This window comes from Pan troglodytes, chromosome 23 (assembly GCF_028858775.2).
Source record: "Pan troglodytes isolate AG18354 chromosome 23, NHGRI_mPanTro3-v2.0_pri, whole genome shotgun sequence".
Taxonomy (NCBI): Eukaryota; Metazoa; Chordata; class Mammalia; order Primates; family Hominidae; genus Pan; species Pan troglodytes.
In genome coordinates, this window is record NC_086016.1 from 41920890 (window position 1) to 41937494 (window position 16605).

Sequence of the window (16605 nt, forward strand, 5' to 3'; positions counted from 1 at the left end):
TTTTCTGGCAATTGTGTTTTCAAATATGAGATGCTAGCATTATTTCAGTTATCTATGCCTAGCATAGTATATATCTACGGTTCAAGATTATTAATTGTCTCCCCCGCCTCCCCACTAGAAGGTAAGCTTTCTGAAGCCAGGGATTTTGTCTCTTTTGTCCTCATCTCCATTCCTAGCCCTTAAAACTAAGTTTGACTCCCAATTATCGAGTAAATGATTGAATTTCCATCTGAGTAAAAAGAAACAGTCATTTCCTTTACTAATGAGGAAAGAAAAGGAAAACAACAAACAAACCTGGACTTAAAACAGTTTTTACAAAAAGATCCAATTTGCAAAAATGGAACTGAAGTTTAAAAGCTATTTTTCTCCCTGCAGCTCTACTTCTGGGAAAGTCACAGCTGCCAGCTTAGATGGTGGTTTTCACTGCCCGGTTACAAATTCTGCACAGTTGTACATATTGGCAGGGCTCAGCTTCCTTAAATGCCATTGGATCAGCAGGGAAATGGTGATTTTCCTTATTGATTTAATGCCAGTTCCTCTTTTAGGAAAAATCCCACGTGCTGCTTACTGGCATATGTACCATAAAAACTGAACGTAGGGGGCCAGAAATTAAGTAAGTCACTCATGTTCTTCTCCAGCCATGTGACGTTAAACCATCTCTACTTTCAGGCTGGAGTGTTCAATCATTCTCCCTTTAAATTTAGCAGAGTGATTATTCCTCCTGGTGGATTGCACATATGCTCCTTTGATCTATGAAATACTCATTCTGGATGAACTTTAAGCTCCCAAGAAATGCATGTAAAATACTGTTTATAAATCGCGGGAGAAATGTTTCACATTCTCATTACTCCCAAGTAATCATACCAAGCCTCTCTCTCCAAGATTCGCTTTTTTTCCTAGAAGAGAGAAAAAGAACTTCGGGCAGTAGCACTGTGACAATAATCACCACGGTCGTACTTTCCATGAGTTTTACGCAGTAGGCTCACAGAAGTGACAATGCATGGTCGGGCGCGGTGGCTCATGCCTGTAATCCCAACACTTTGTGAATCAAAGCTCAGGTGGGGGTTACGGCAGGCAGGGTGGGATAGACTGAGGATGACTTTGAATGCCATGCCACTCTAAGGACTTTGGACTTGACTCTACAAGCAAGGTGGAATTATTAAGAGATTTTGAGTAGAAATGATGTGAGCTGAACAGTGCTTTTGAGAAACTAAATCTAGCAGGGATCAGTGTTCCAAATTAATTGGACATGTTTCAGACTTGAGATCATGAGACCCTGACCCAGGCTGGGGACAATGGGATGTCTCCATCATACATTACATTCCTGTGAATACTTCTTATGGATTCATATGAAATTCTGCCTCAACGTGCCTACTGTCTCTGCACTGTAAGACAGTGATATTGTGATCCTGTGTGCTGCTTGGAACCAGCCTCATTCCTTTAGCACCCCAGTTTGGACTTGGAGTGGGCCCAAGTGCAGCCTATACACAAACCTCAAAGAATCCAGGCAGCATAGATGTAAAAGCTTGGAGCCCTCCAAGTCCACCTCCTCAACTTACCAAGAAATAAGCTAACTCTTGCTCGTCTCCCTAATGACGGATTCAGCATGTGGCCTCAGATCTTCCTGTGCTCCAGCAGTGCTTCTGAGGCCAGTCCAAATTCTGCTTTGAGGTGTGCGTGTGCCAATTGTGGTGCAATCCAGAAGCATTTTGGACGAATGAAGGAGTTGTTTGTGTTTTCTTGCCCTAATTGAGATAGTTGAAGCTCCTCTCCCTTACTCTACACCAAGCCCCCCAGATCCTGTACCTCCCTGAGTCCCCGACTTCATCTCTGCCTTGCTTCTTTTCCACAACACCCTATCAGTTCTTGCATCCTGCCATTGGTTGTGCTGTCCTCATTATCTGAAGCCTTTACCTCCCCTCTTAGGCCTCATCACCTCCAGGAGACTCTCCATGGCCTCAGCCCCTCCCTTAGGTGGACCAAGCTTCCTCCTTGGAGCTCCATGCTACCCTGCATAGGGCTCAGTCACTTTGCCTCCATGATGTCTTGCAATTGTCTATTTATATGTCTGCCTCCTATCCTTCAACTGTGAGCTCCCTGAGGAAAGGAACTGTGGGTATGCATCGTTGAATACTCAGCATCTAGCACAGTGCCTGGTACACACTAGGTATTGAAATGTCTGATAAATGAATGACAGTTGCATATTTGTCTTTTTGGTATATTCATTCATTTGGTAAATATTTATTGAGTAATTACTTATAATTGAATTGGCGCTGTGTAGTTACACTTAAACATCAAAATGAGCCTATCCTCTCAAGCTCCAAATTATGCATGCATAAATTATACATGTGAAGTGTTAACATGCACACGCAGCAGAGAGTGTGCGTATCTACAAATACCAGAGCTAGCAAATGAAATAAACTGTGTGCCAGATGTCCCTGAAATTTACAAAGAACCAAGAACCAAAAATGACAGTTAGCTCCGTAAGCCCAACAAAAGAAAAAAAAAAAAAAAGGAAAAGAGCAAAAAAGCAAAAGAACAAAAGAACCTTGAGCATAAGGAAGTGGCTATGGTTTTTTCTATGTGCTCTAGCTGTGGGGGTGGGGAAAAGTCATAAAAGCATTCTATGCTGGACCGGTTCGTGTTAAGTCTGAGTTCCTCAATCGCTGGCTCTCAGGAGCTGTTTGGAAAATTCATTGCCATGCATGAGTCGGGGGATTGGTTTTTTTTCCACTGGAAATTGTTAATGGGGACTGCATTAGCGGCCCCTTATCGCTTTGCCTGATAGAGAGACAGCAGGTTCGCCCAAACAATTCTGGAACCCTGATCACTGCCAATTAGGGGAGTATTGTCTGGCTGACATAATCAAGTAAGTATAAATATATTTATCATGATTGGAATGGGGAAGGGAGGCTGCAGAAAGATTGAGGCAGAAGCTGCCACCCACTGCCTGGCTCCAGCCTGGATCCAGCCCAGTTTGTCACCCTGTGCTCAGCAGAGGCGGTCACTGGCTTTCTGAGGTGGAATGCACAGTTGAGAATTCAGGACTAGAATTGCTTCTCCCAGAGAGAAACTTGTCTCTTCTCATTTTTCCTCCCCTCTTCTTCTCTTTTTTTCATGCTCACTTCTGTGAGAGCTGAAAAGAGAAGAAAAAGCAGATGCCACGTTGATCACGTTTTAATTCTGCCCCCCCCCCCCCGGCCGTGCTATCCCCACTTACCTTCTCTGTAGTGGAAAGTGATGGTGAGGCACAGTGCCCTGACTGGACCTCCCATCCTCTCGGCCCGCCGGCATGTGCAAGTCGGTCCGGCATTGGGTTTATTTCATTGTTGATTTGTGGAGCTTTTTGGGAATACCTGTGATGTGAATCAGCCCTGGGATTGAAAGACCCTGAAAAAACAGTCCCTTGCAGTGGGCTAGTGACGGGAGGAATTGCTCACATTTAAACAGCTGAAAAGCAGACATGTTTAAGTCACATCTGCTGGCATTCCTGTTGTCTGAATGGAGAGCAAGGTCTTTTTAAGCATCTGCCCAGATTTCAAAATGCAGGCTGCATCTTTTCTTCCTCAAACAAATGGTCAGGATCGGATATGAATGGCCTAATCGCATCGGGAGAGGTAAACAAAACTGATCTCATGGCTGGATTTCAACCTTGGTCCATCCAGGCCCAATCGATCTAAGGCATGACTTTTTTTTTTCCTCTCACCCATGACTACTTGATAATGGCCATTTCCGGGGCCAAGTTCATTTCGGCTCTTTTCCACCATCCCCCGTGTGCTGCCCTGTCTCACCACTTGAGGGCTGAGGCCCCTTCCCAGTGGCTACAACAGGGTAAGGGGACCCTGTCCTTCTGTCTCCTTCATCCTATAGTTTGCCTTCACAGCTGCAAATTGCTCTCAGGCCTGCCTTCCTGGATTTGACAAAAACTATTTTCTTACTGGTACTATGGATACCACAAGTGGAGATGTAAGTAGGAAGGTGCAGGTCCACAAATAAATAGGGAGCCCAGATGGGAGAAGTGTCATTAGAGAGATCACTGTCCCTAAAGGCATCTGACCACCCATGTTCCTGCCTCTTCCTGCTACCATTTTCCTCCTTCGGCTGCTCAGAAATTGTCGAGGCCAAACTCCTTTCACCCAGATTCCAGAAATACACTTATTTCCTTTGCTTTCCAAATCTTAATGGATGAAACACCTCTTTTTTTTTTTTTGTCTTCTGTCTCTTGCCAGAAATATTGTTTTTTGAGAACCAGAGCTCATTTATCTCCAAGGGAGAAAGAAATTCATTCCATGTTTACCCATTAACAAATTACTACTTACATGAAAATACTGGGACTTCTCTCATTCTTTGCTAATAAATGGGTTATTCACCTTGGTTGAACCATGGCAGAGGCAGATGGATAGCCACTGTTCCCTTCAAGTTGGCTTAATATTCTCTCGTTGGCTTTTGTTTCCTTGAAGCACAGAGATTTCTCAGAGCTTTCTTTGCTTGATTCTGCTTTTAAGGAATGTGCCCAACTTATTTGAGTCTGTTTGTTTAGTAAGCTGAATTGATTAAATCCCTGGCATTTATGGAGGAGCCTACTGTGTTGGGTGCTATGGGTTCCTCCCCACTTGAAAGTTGAATTGGAGTCACCCATCTGAATACTAACTCCCTCCTAATCCATTGGTTTTCCTGCTGTGTAGACAGGGGTATGAAGTAGCCATTTACCAAGAGATAGTGCGATGTCATAAACCGAACTTGAGTTCTAAAGTTAGCAAGACCTGGTTTGTACAGTAGTGCAGGCTTGGGCACGTTGCTGCTCTCTTTTGAGTCACACATTCCTCATTATAGATGCTGATGGGAACAACAGAGCTGTCTGTTCATCTTTGCTCTTCTCCATAATGAGATAAAGCCAAACAGACAGTGAAGAGCCTGGTCTAACCACATAACGTTGGTGCAAATTATATATGGTCATAAGAAGGTAATTTTTACCTGAGCATTTAGGTGGCATTTGGTGTGGTATTTGATGCATGTCATTTAGTTACAGAGATAAAACCTCCTGAACACACATAAAGCTCTTGGCCTGGTTGAACATTACATCTCACAGATGTTTATGTTTTTTACTAAGGATACTTCCTGCTAGGAAGTTGTAAAAGAGAAGATGGAAGTCTTTTTAATGGTATTGTAGCAATATCAGTTTCCCAGCTTTGATACTGTACTATGGTGATGTAAGATGTCCCCATTAGGGGAAGTGGGGTGAAGAGTACAGGGGACCTCTGTACTATTTTTGCAATTTCCTGAGAGACAGAGGGAAAGAGAGAAAGAGAGAGAGAGAGGAGGGAATGAGTGGAGTGACATGAAAAAGGAGTGTTCATGTTGGCTTATGTCCCTGGCTGGACAAATATTTACATTTTGTTTGCCTCTTTGTATAGATTTTGTGAATAGTCATGGTTAAAAGCTAGCATTCCCTTTTCTATGGAAGAGAAGAAAGACAATAGAATGAGCTGAGAACCCCTGCCAACATTATATTAGAAAGCCACCTACTTCCTGCCTCTCCTCACCCTCCTTACCTATACAAACTTACCTTCTGCATCCTTGTCCTCCTTCTTTCCCATTCAAAGGGGAGATGCGTCTCCTGCTGAACAAATGAACTCCTCCACATGACCAAGGTGTCCCATCCCTCCCTGCTGTCTCCAAAGGTTCAGTCCTGCTACATAATCTCTCTAGGTGAATTCCTTCTTATTCAGGGTTTTCACAATCATCTATATTGGAATAGCACCCAAATTAATAGCTCTACCCAGACTTTTTTATTGAGTTCTATACCTGCATAGCCAACCCTTGACTGGGAGTCTCTACATAGATCATTCACAAGCATTTCAAACACCCCTTTAATTATCTCCTCTTTCTGTATTCCCTTATCTGAGAAAATGCTACCAACATCTACCCTAATGCCCCCAGCAGGAACCCAAGAGTCGTTCTAGACCTATGCTGTCCCAAGTACTTCAATGTGGCTTGTCTAAATTGAAATGTGCTGTAAGTGTAAAATACACACCAGATTTCAAAGACTTAGTTTGGAAAAAATAATGCAAAGTATCTCAATAATATTTTATATTGATTTCAAATTGAAATGATAATATTTTGGACATATTGGGTTAAATAAGTTATTAAAAATAATTTTCTTTTACTTTTTAAAGTGCCACCAAAATATTTAAAATGGCATAGTGGCTGGCATTTGTGACTTGCATTCTATTCCTATTGGATAACACCATTCTAGACTCTTTTCTGTCTTTTAGCCCCCTTCCAACTGGTCATAATTCACAGTGATTCCCTTGAGTTAAGACAAGGGAGAATACTGGTTAAGTGCACAGGCTGAGTTTGAATCCTGGCTCCACCATTTTTTGATACATATGAACTTGGGTGATTATTTAACCCCTTTGAGCTTCACTTTCCTCATCTGTCAGCTGGATACAATAGCAGTTCTTATTTTGAGATTCTTGCATGCTTTAAATGAGATAATGTGTAAAGTACTTACTATGGAGATAAAAACATGTGGAAAGACCCAGTGTCAAAAGAAAGAGCATGATCTGTCACTGTTGTAGTTCAGGCCCTCATCATTACTAGCCAAGACTACTGCGATGCTTTCTCCATCTTCAGTTCACCCTGCCCTCCATTCCTTCATACTGCCATCTGATTAAACATTCCTGAATGCAAATGTTATCAAATGTCCAATGACTTCCCATCATCCTTGGTATGAAATCCAAAGTCCCTGGCATGCTTTCAATGTCCTCCATGATCTGCCCCCAGTCCAATCACTGATCCCATCTCCTGCCAGTCCATGATTGAACCAGTTGGGTCCCCAACTCCTATTTGCACACACCATTCTCTCTGTGTGTCATATATGAGCTCTCTACTCTGCCTAGCTACTTGTCTGCCAGACTCAGTTCAATTGTCACCTCATTTGGGAAGCTTCCACTAATCCCTCCTGCACCTGTTTCCGTCCTAGGCTAGATTAGGAGCCTGCCCTTTGGGTTCCTGAACCACTTGAGGTGTGGTTCCTTTATCGTGCTGATCTCACTGGTTTGGCTGACTTGTTTTTCCTACAAGACTGAACTGTCTGAGGTCTTAAGATGGGCTGTCTAGTCCACACTGGATCTTCATGCTCTACACAGGGCTTGACACAGAGTGGGGCACAGGAAATGTTTGTTGAACGAATACACAAAGCATATGGATACTCCTGAGAGAGAGAAGGTGGGCAGGACAGCCTTGTGAAGTTAAGCAGCAGAAAATCTGAAAACGAACCTGGATAGAAATCACCAATTCCTGGAAGTACAGAGAGAGGAAGGAGAGAGAAGAATCTGTGCAAGGAGTCAGTAATGGAGGACTTGAAATGAAAGGCTATTAAAGAGAGAAGATCATTCAAACAACAGAACCACATTTGGTACTGTTGGTGGTTTTGTAACTTCCTCTGAAATGGTTCCAGGAAGAGACAAGGTTCTAGGATGGTGCAAATCGTATAAAGAAAGGATGGGGTATTATAAGCCAATTCAAGGATTATTTGTCATCAGGACTAGATACATGGGTGGTACAAGTAAATGTCAACCTGATGCCTACACGATGGGACTAGTAATAATTCACTGCGGCTGGTGCTACACGATGGGACTAGTAATAATTCACTGCGGCTGGTGCTACACGATGGGACTAGTAATAATTCACTGCGGCTGGTGCCCAGGAATTTTTTTGCTGTGGTGCAGATGCCAAGCATGGAAAAATTTGATGAGTTATAGGCATGAGAAAGTAGATGGCGAATTTGAGAGTAACAATGTAAAATGCCAGAGTAATCACAAGAGAAATGTCTGAATATGTAAGAGAGTTTAGAAGATTTCTGCTTTACCACAAATACGGACTTCAAGAAAAATTCCCTTATAAGAACAGAAATTCCAATATATAAAACTTATTTATCAAAACACACAGTATTCCATAATATATAATGGTAAAAGCATGCCTTTTGACCCACACAATATTAAAAGCAGCAAATAACACAAGAAAGGTAGAGAAAACAGAAGGTACAACATGTTGTGGCTCACAGGATATATGAGTGAGATTATATACTTCTATTCCAAACCACAACTTTCACTAGAACATCTAAAGGCTTCATTCTAGAACCTTCATACTGCTTATCCCAAAGGCTAGCCCACTCCCCGGTTTTCATGTAAGAAATCTTGTGGGACAGGCATTGCATGAGGTGAGGGGCAGCAGGGAAATTCGAGATGAAAGGGTGAAAAGATCAAACGAGTCCTTGCTATTCTTCTTAACGATGCTTCAGTCCACCACTTTGAGATTTCTGTGGAGAAAGTAAAGATTTGAGATATACATATACTAAAACAACTATTGGTTGCTTATCTGAAAATTAACTTTAGCTGGGCGTTCTGTATTTTATCTGACAACCCTACTTGGTGAGGTGTACATTTTCTTATTCATACTTCCTGCGAGCCTCAACATGTCTTAATAGTTGTTAGCTATTAAGGACTATGCATAAAAGTGACAATAGCTGGCTGGGCACAGTGGCTCATGCCTTTAATCCCAGCACTTTGGGAGGCTGAGGCAGGAGGATCACTTGAGGCCAGGAGTTCAAGATCAGCCTGAGCAACATAGGGAGACCCCTGTCTCTACAAAAAAAAAAAAAAGCTGGATGTGGTGGCATGCACCTGTAGTCCCAGCTATTTGGGAGGCTGAGACAGGAGAATCACTTGAACCTGGGAGTTGGAGGCTGCAGTGAGCCATGATTGCCTCACTGCACTCCAGCCTGGGCCACAGAATGATACCTGTCTCAAAAAAAAAAGTAGCAATAGCTAACAACTATTGAATTATTGAGTGCCTACTATGTGCCAGGCACCATGCTAAGTGGATTAGATGGATATTCCACATATTCTTCCCAAGAACATTATGAGGCAGGCACTATTATCATCCCTGTTTTTAAAATGAGGAAACTGAGGCTCAGAGATGTTAAATAACTTGCTAAGGGTCACCCAGAAAACTAGTAGTAGAGAAGGGTTTGAATGCTGGCGGCCTGACTCCAAGGCTCGTGTGCTTGCCTACCTTACCCAGATGGCGGCAGCACTGAGCAAGGGGTAGATAACTTCAAGTACCCTGGAAGAATAAGAGAAAGTGAGACCATGGGGTATGAGGGGGGCAGGCCCTGAGTAAAGCTTTAAAGGAGCAGTTGAAATTAGACCCGGTGCCTTTGTTTAAGTAAGAAAAATGTGCTAGTTCTAAACAGATGCAGCCCCATACTGGGACTCACAGCTTGATGAGAAGCACACTGGATGCATTTCAGCCCTTACTGCAACCTCAGCCTGAGGCCTTTATGCAGTGAGCAACCTGCACAACCATACATAGCAGTGTGAGTTTGATGGGAGAAGGAAGACCAGTGCAGAGACAAGGATGTCGATGGGGTGCTTAGAGAACAAAGGGAAGCTATTTACTAAAGCATGTTTGCATGGTGCAGGTGATTTTCTAAAGTTAATTTTGACAGACAGGATGGGGAAAGATTGTTGAAGGCCTGAAATGACAAGAGAGACTTGAGTGGATCTGAGAGGTCATGTGACAAACATGACATTAACAAATTCTAAATGGAAAAAATGACCCTCAGAAAGTTGTGTGTCAAGGCCGGGTATGGTGGCTCACGTCTGTAATTCCAGCACTTTGGGAGGCCAAGGTAGGTGGATCATTAGAGGTCCGGAATTCAAGACGAGCCTGGCCAACATGGTGAAACTCCATCTCTAGTAAAAATACAAAAATTAGCCAGGCGTGGTGGCGGGCGCCTGTAATCCCAGCTCCTCAGGAGGCTGAGGCAGGAGAATCTCTTGAGCCTGGGAGGCGAATGTTTCAGTGAGCCGAGATTGCGCCACTGCACTCCAACCTGAGCAACAGAGCGAGACCCTGTCTCGAAAAAAAAAAAAAAAGAAAAGAAAGAAAGTTGTGTGTCAAAAGCTTCAGCACACAGGGGCCTTTGCTCTGTCAAGCAAGAAGAATAGGGTGGAGGAGGAACAGGAACACAGTAGCTAAGGTGACAGCTGCCTCACAAAAGGAAAGTCTATGGCTTGCAAAAGAGGTCGAGGAAAGCGGAAAAGCAAATGCCGAAGAGGGACAGTAAGTGAAAAGAAGAGTTTCTTCCACTTGGCATCTCCCCAAATATGGCCCTGAAGGAAGAGTTGACCCTGTTACGGTTTCTTTCTTTTTCCTGTGGGGTTATTAGAGTGACATATAAGGAAAGGGCCACAGGCACGGCACAGCTTGATTTCAGCCAGGCTTTGCGTGACACCCTACAGAACAGAATGAGGACAGATAGGCTGAAGGATAACTACTTAATTGGGTAGGTTTCAAGTTGATACTCAGAGTGTTGATTAAAGGGTGGTCAGTGACAACCTGGAGGAGGTCTTTAGGTAAAGAAACTGAGTTCGAAGATAACCAACTTGCATGAATGAAGGAGCCAGGATTTGAACCCAGCCCTACCTGATTCAAAAGTCCATTTTCCATTTATTATAAAACAAAAACCAAAAAGGCACGAAGTTCATTTATGAAAGAAGAGTTGAAAGATATAACCAGAGGGTTAGGAGTACAAATCCATGCCCGAATGAATTGTGATAGGCTGAGAAATTGGCCAAAGGGGGAGAACAAAAACACGGTGACAGTCAGAAAGGTTAAATGTGACGCCGTGCCTTTTGGCTTCAAGAAACCCGTTGCAGAGGTGGAGAGGTCCAGCTTGACCGTCTTCATGTTGGGAAGCACCCGGGCTTTTGTTGTAGTTGTTGTTGCTTAATTCCCAAACAGCAGCGGGGTGTGGGGGCACACGATTGTAGCCCCAGCTACTCGGGAAGCTGAGGCAGGAGGATGCCTAAAGCCCCGGAGGTCAAGGCTACAGTGACTCGTGATCACGCCACTGCACTCCAGCCTGGGCAACAGAACAAGACCCTGTCTAAAAAAAAACAAAAGAAAACAAAAAACCAGCCAACAGTGTAACACAATTACAAAATCTTCATGTACCAATGAAGTGATTAAATCATCCTATTCCACTCAGCCCAGCTCAGACCATATCTTGAATACTGGGTTCAAGTCTAGATAATGTATTTTGTATTTTGAGAAAAACATTGAATAGCTGAGAGGAGACCTGAGGAAAATGACCAGGAGATCAAGGAGTTGGAACCTTGTCACATGAAGGGTGGTCAAGGACTCTGGGGTTATTTCAGCTTAGAAATGGGAATTTGGGATTTGTGATTCTCATTTTCTGTTTCTTTTGTTCGTTCATTCTTTCTTTCATTCTTTCTTTTTCTTTCTTGTTGTGGTTCTTAGCACAGAATTCAGATGAAAGAGCTTTTGGTTCAACGTAAACAATTCACCAAGCTGTCAGCTCACTCTTTCCAATCCCAGCCGTCCCCGATGCCCATTGTCTGTCATCTCAATGAATTAGGGAAAGACTGACTTTCCGGGCCACTTCTAACTTTGAGAATCTAGGATAGGGGCACTATTTAATCAAAACTGGCAAGTAAAAAGAAAGAGATAATTTAAACAAGACAAATACAAGAGGTGTTGAACCAAACTCAAATTAGAAAGAACAAAATTTCCCAAAAATAAGAATATTATAATTCATTTGATGAAAGGAATTTGCCATATTATCCCTTTTACTGGCATTTTTTTAGTACCTTTACTTGTAAAAATGTCAGGCCCTCCCACTTTTCTGGGATAGACTTATCGAATGAAGCAAGGGGAGCTTCTCTATGGATAGATGATCACTTTTGCAAGCTTTGAGATCAGTGAGCTAAAAAAATGACCAGCATTCCAACAACAAATGAGGGCTTGGGAGCGTAAGTAAAAGTGACAGCAAGATTAAAGTAACTGTGGTCATGCCGTCCTCTGCTGACACTTTTGTGCTTTGCCCAGATGAGAATTAAGGTAGCCCAGGGCACAGGCAGTGAGGAAAAGGAGAGGGGGCGCTGAGCATATTTGCAGCATTTGTGAACAATGTCACAGCCCTGGCGAAAACAGAGCAAGAAGATGGAGGCTTTCAAATCCATGATAAATAAGCCATGCTTTCAGAGCCCAAATCAATAAAAACAAACATTAAGTGAACAGAAGGGAAGAGGGAAAAAAAGAGAACATGAAGCCACCATAAAATCCTGGTGATATATTCCAGGGGAAATCATGATGTGAATAGAAAATGAGAAGTAAAAGAAAATGAAGCCTGGAGATTTGTAAAATGTCTGTCTGTCTGTCTGTCTGTCTCTCTCGACTGTCATTCCCATCTACCCCTGCCACCCCCACCCCACCCTCCACCCTTCTGATGGGGTTCATTAAATGATTTCTGATTCGGGGGTGGGGGGTGGTATTTTTAATGCTTCACTTATGTTTGGGTTTTGCCAGCAGGATCCGAGGTGTTTCTGTAGACAATTGTTATTGCTTTAGGAAACAATAAGAATAAAATGAGGAAACATCAAGTGATACATCAGTCTAGCAGCAGAGTGAGGCTTGAAGTAGCATTTCCAGCGAGGTTGGTGGTCTCTTTTTGCCTTATTTTTGTTGTTTTGGATTGATGTTTTCATGGTGTCATTATAATAAGAAAAGTGTCAGAGAATTAAAAGTGGAAGTATGCGAGATACACTTTCTCTAACTGGATTCATGGTAAGTTATTAATGTTTCAAGGAGAAAGAAAAGAACTTGGAAAAAGCAGAATATATTGTGGGGAAAGTTGATGAAGGGAACGGTAAGAGAACTGTGACAAATGAGACACAGACAGAAGGAGAGAGAAAGAAAGAGGAAGAGAGAGAGACAGGGTGGTGGAGGGGACCGGCAGAAGAAAAGGAAAAGAGCGACAGTTTGTAAGTCTATTAGCTGAGATTGTTTCCATTTCTGCAATTGCCTTAAAGCGCATGATTGCTTGGTCTGAGGTCTGCCAGGTCGATTGCAGTCTTTACCTCTTTGACCAAGAAGTAATGGGCTTGAATTTCCTGGGTATGTGAAAATTGCTCTTGAATTTTTTGGCTAAAGGACAGCCACCCAGGAAGGTTGAGAGGGCCTAAGCTAGTGAGCAGTCACCCTGACCAAGTAGGAGGGATTTGGTTATGTTGCTCGTAGCAGGAGAGGCAGAGCAGCAAAGTGAAGAGAACACACAGCCTTAGGTGCCAACAGACATGTCCTGAAGTCTCTTGCCTCCATTTCCCACCTATAAAATGCAAAGGATGATAATAACAATAATAAATGTTGCAACGGGTGACCGTTTATAAAGTTCTTGGCACCTGATAGATCATATCAATCCATGGTAACTTATTCTTAGCTGGTTCACGTTTCTAGGCATTGGCACAGTCTGGGTGGTGTGTGTCCCCTCAAAGGTAGCATCACAGTGACTGAGCTCTGCGTAGATGGCAAAGTGTAGAAGCCTGGTCAGTTTTCTGTTTCTCCATCCACCGTTTCTCCCCACTTCCCCTTGGTTAGTGCTGTCTTCTCTCTTTCCTCACTGAATTGTCTTGATTAGTGTCATACTTTCTGATAACACTGCAGCTAGGACTCCACAGGCAGTCGGGAGAAGCTAGCGCCTGCCCAGGGAAAGTGAGGAAAAATAGGTGCTTGAGAGGCTGAAAAGTAGTATACGCTTGGTGGCCTTACACTGTAGAAACAGTTTTGAATTTGTCTCTACAAGAAAGGATTGTAGATAACCAGAATGCAAAAATGCTTTGAAGAAAGAAACATTGAGCAGTGGAACCAAGTATTCTACGTCCTCTTCCCTGCAACACTGGGGACTAAGGATTATTATCTGCATTTCCGGTGAAGACACTGAGGCACAGAGAAGATAAACTATGGTTCTCCGGCTACGAAGTAAGCAGCAGAGCCTAGAGTTTGAAGCCAGGTCTGACACCTAAGTCCCGTAGTAAACCTCCCACTGAGGTAGGCAAGCCTCGCCTTGCAGACAGTGGCAAATTAGGGAAAAAAGAATCAAATGTGCTTGAGTTTAACAGAACATATACATTATACTTAAAGAGAAAGATACTTTTCTTACGGAAAGTTTGAGGACAAATGAGACTTCATGTGATGCGTCTTGCACTAAAAAAAAAAGTTAGATTATATAAGCCAGACTGGCGTTGATTAAAGAAGAGCAAGGTAATAAATACGCATAAGAAGAAAGAAGTGGCTGGCTCTGCCTTGGGCATCATCCAAGTTACAGGCAGGGGAGGGGATAGGCCCTACATGGGGACAGTCTCCTGACTTGCCTTCTTCCTTCTCTACTTCCCTCCCTTCACTACCCTTCCCTCCAAAACCCAAAAAACCTTAAGCAGGAAAAAAGGGAGCTAATTTAAAAAGAGAAAAACATCCTTGAGACCAATGAAATCTCCATAATCCACAGTGACAGACAGGGACCTGCAGAACAGCAATTTGATTAAATAAGGATATAAGGGATTTAGAAGGACTCTCCAGTTGTGTAAAGTGTGTCCATACGTCTGAAAAATACCGTATTTATTTGGCTCCCAAACCTGAAAACCTTCTGACAGGGGAGATTGTTCCCATTTGGAAACTAGGAAGAAATCACAAGGCAAGGCCATGGGGTTCTGGCAGGGCTGGGGATCCCATGTTGGGTGGAAACCCCAAGAAGCTGGCCAAGGGTCTGCAGGAGGGGCCCTGGCAGAGAGAAGCATGAGAATGCAAGGGCAGGTAAAGCCACCCTCACAGAAGGTGACTGTGGGCTGAGCCTGAGGCCCTTCCCAGACGGGGAAGAGAGAACAGCACACCTCTCCTGCCCACGCCTCGGTATCTCACTCAAGAACCAGCTGCCCGTTAGTCACCTGTCATCGGAGACAGCTCTGTTGGCGGCTTTCAGAAAAACTGAAGCAGCCAGAGGATGAATCGTTATTCGGGGAACACACCTGCACACAGGACAGGAATGGATGGGAGTGGGGAGCGCCCTGGGGCTGCTGTTCAAACGCCATCCTCATGGTCTCCAAGACTTGCATCAGCAGCTCAGCCGCTGATGAATTATAATTCTCAGACAAGCTGCAGAGGCCCCTCTAGTTCCATGTGTTCACCCCTGCCGCTCATACTGGGGGATTTATGCTTCCTGGGGCTGGGAGGAGAAAATAATGAGTCACTGGGGACAAGAGAAAAACAAAAATGCCCTGTATGTGCAAAATCACCTAAAATGGAGGCTTTTAGAGGACACTCAAATCCCAGCCAACTAGCCAGAAAGGGTTTTGCTGGGGGTATATTTTATGTGTCTTTGCTATCTTTGGATGCAGTAAAGCCAGAAATGTTTATATCTCTTGGAGGGATCACCTGTGCAAACAGGACAGGTCCTCTTGAGAAGGCTGTTTGTTCTCCTGGGATCTGGAACCTGAGAAGAAATGGTCCTGGCCTGGCGCGGTGGCTCGCGCCTATAATCCCAGCACTTTGGGAGGCCGAGGCAGGCAGATCACAAGGTCAGGAGATCGAGACCATCCTGGCCAACACGGTGAAACCCCATCTCTACTAAAAATACAAAAAATTAGCCGGGCGTGGTGGCAGGCGCCTGTAGTCCCAGCTACTTAGGAGGCTGAGGCAGGAGAATAGCGTGAACCCGGGAGCTGGAGCTTGCAGTGAGTGGAGATCTTGCCACTGCACTCCAGCCTGGGGGACAGAGTGAGACTCCGTCTCAAAAAAAAAAAAAAAAGAAAAAGAAATGGTCCTGCATCTCTGACTTGGGAGGTCCAATTAAGCAGAGGAACTGTTGGCTGTAAATCTTCTAAAGCAGAGGATCCTTTGGGAGGCCGAGGCAGGTGATCATCTGAGGTCAGGAGTTCAAGACCAGCCTGGCCAGCATGGCGAAACCCCATCTCTACTAAAAATATAAAAATTAGCGGACTGTGGTGGGCTGTACCTGTAATCTCAGCTACTCGGGAAGCTGAGGCATGAGAATTGCTTGAGCCTGGGAGGTGGAGGTTGCAGTGAGCTGAGATTGCGCCACTGCCCTCCAGCCTGGGTGACAGGGTGACTCCATCTCAAAGTAAATAAGTAAAGCAGAAGACCCTGATGGCCACCCCCAAGTTCATAGCTACCTGCACACTTTATGTGGTGAAGCACTGGTGGGGGGCCCAGGAAGCCCTGCATGAGTTGGTTGTAGCTGCCATGATTCCAACTCCCACGCCACCCTCTGCATCTAGCCACAGAGCCGCATCTCCAGAGAAAACTAGAAGCAAGACCCTACCAAAAAAGAATGTGAGAGTCTATTTTAAAGGCTCCGGAAGATGAGTTAGAAGTGATTCAAGAGCAGGCACAGTAAAGGAATATGTAAGCCTTGGTAGACATTCAGTAAGAAGGGTAACATTTCCAACATGACCAGCTGATTAAGAGGTATTCTCTAAGCAGGGTGTCTGCTGGTTTAGAATAAAGCAAAAATATTGTCATCTGAGAGCCCAAAATGGGGAAAGGCTACTCCTTGGTCTCTTGGTGAGGCCCAGCCTTTTTTTTTTTTCACTTTCCCACTTTATTTTCAGAATAGATTGATTTGGGTCTCTAGAAGAATATTTAAGCAGTGGCTTACAGGTGAGCCATAAGGTAGTTGTCCGTTCTATGCTTACAAATTTTCAAGAAGGGCCATTTGTAACC

At 43.9% G+C, this 16605-nt stretch overlaps 1 protein-coding gene across 11 annotated transcripts in view; it reads left to right on the forward strand.

The window, feature by feature from the left end:
- The window catches only part of GRAP2 (GRB2 related adaptor protein 2), a 90783-nt gene that overhangs the window by 29991 nt on the left and 44187 nt on the right, over window positions 1–16605 (forward strand). For 2 of the 11 annotated variants that reach the window (XM_001166435.8, XM_063808246.1), the window contains exon 1: window positions 2620–2869. The exons of 8 other annotated variants lie outside the window; for them this stretch is intronic. The gene's annotated coding sequence lies outside the window, so the exon portion shown is untranslated. Of the gene's footprint in view, window positions 1–2619; window positions 2870–16605 lie in introns of those variants that run through there. One more of the 11 variants, XM_063808244.1, reaches the window with a different exon arrangement.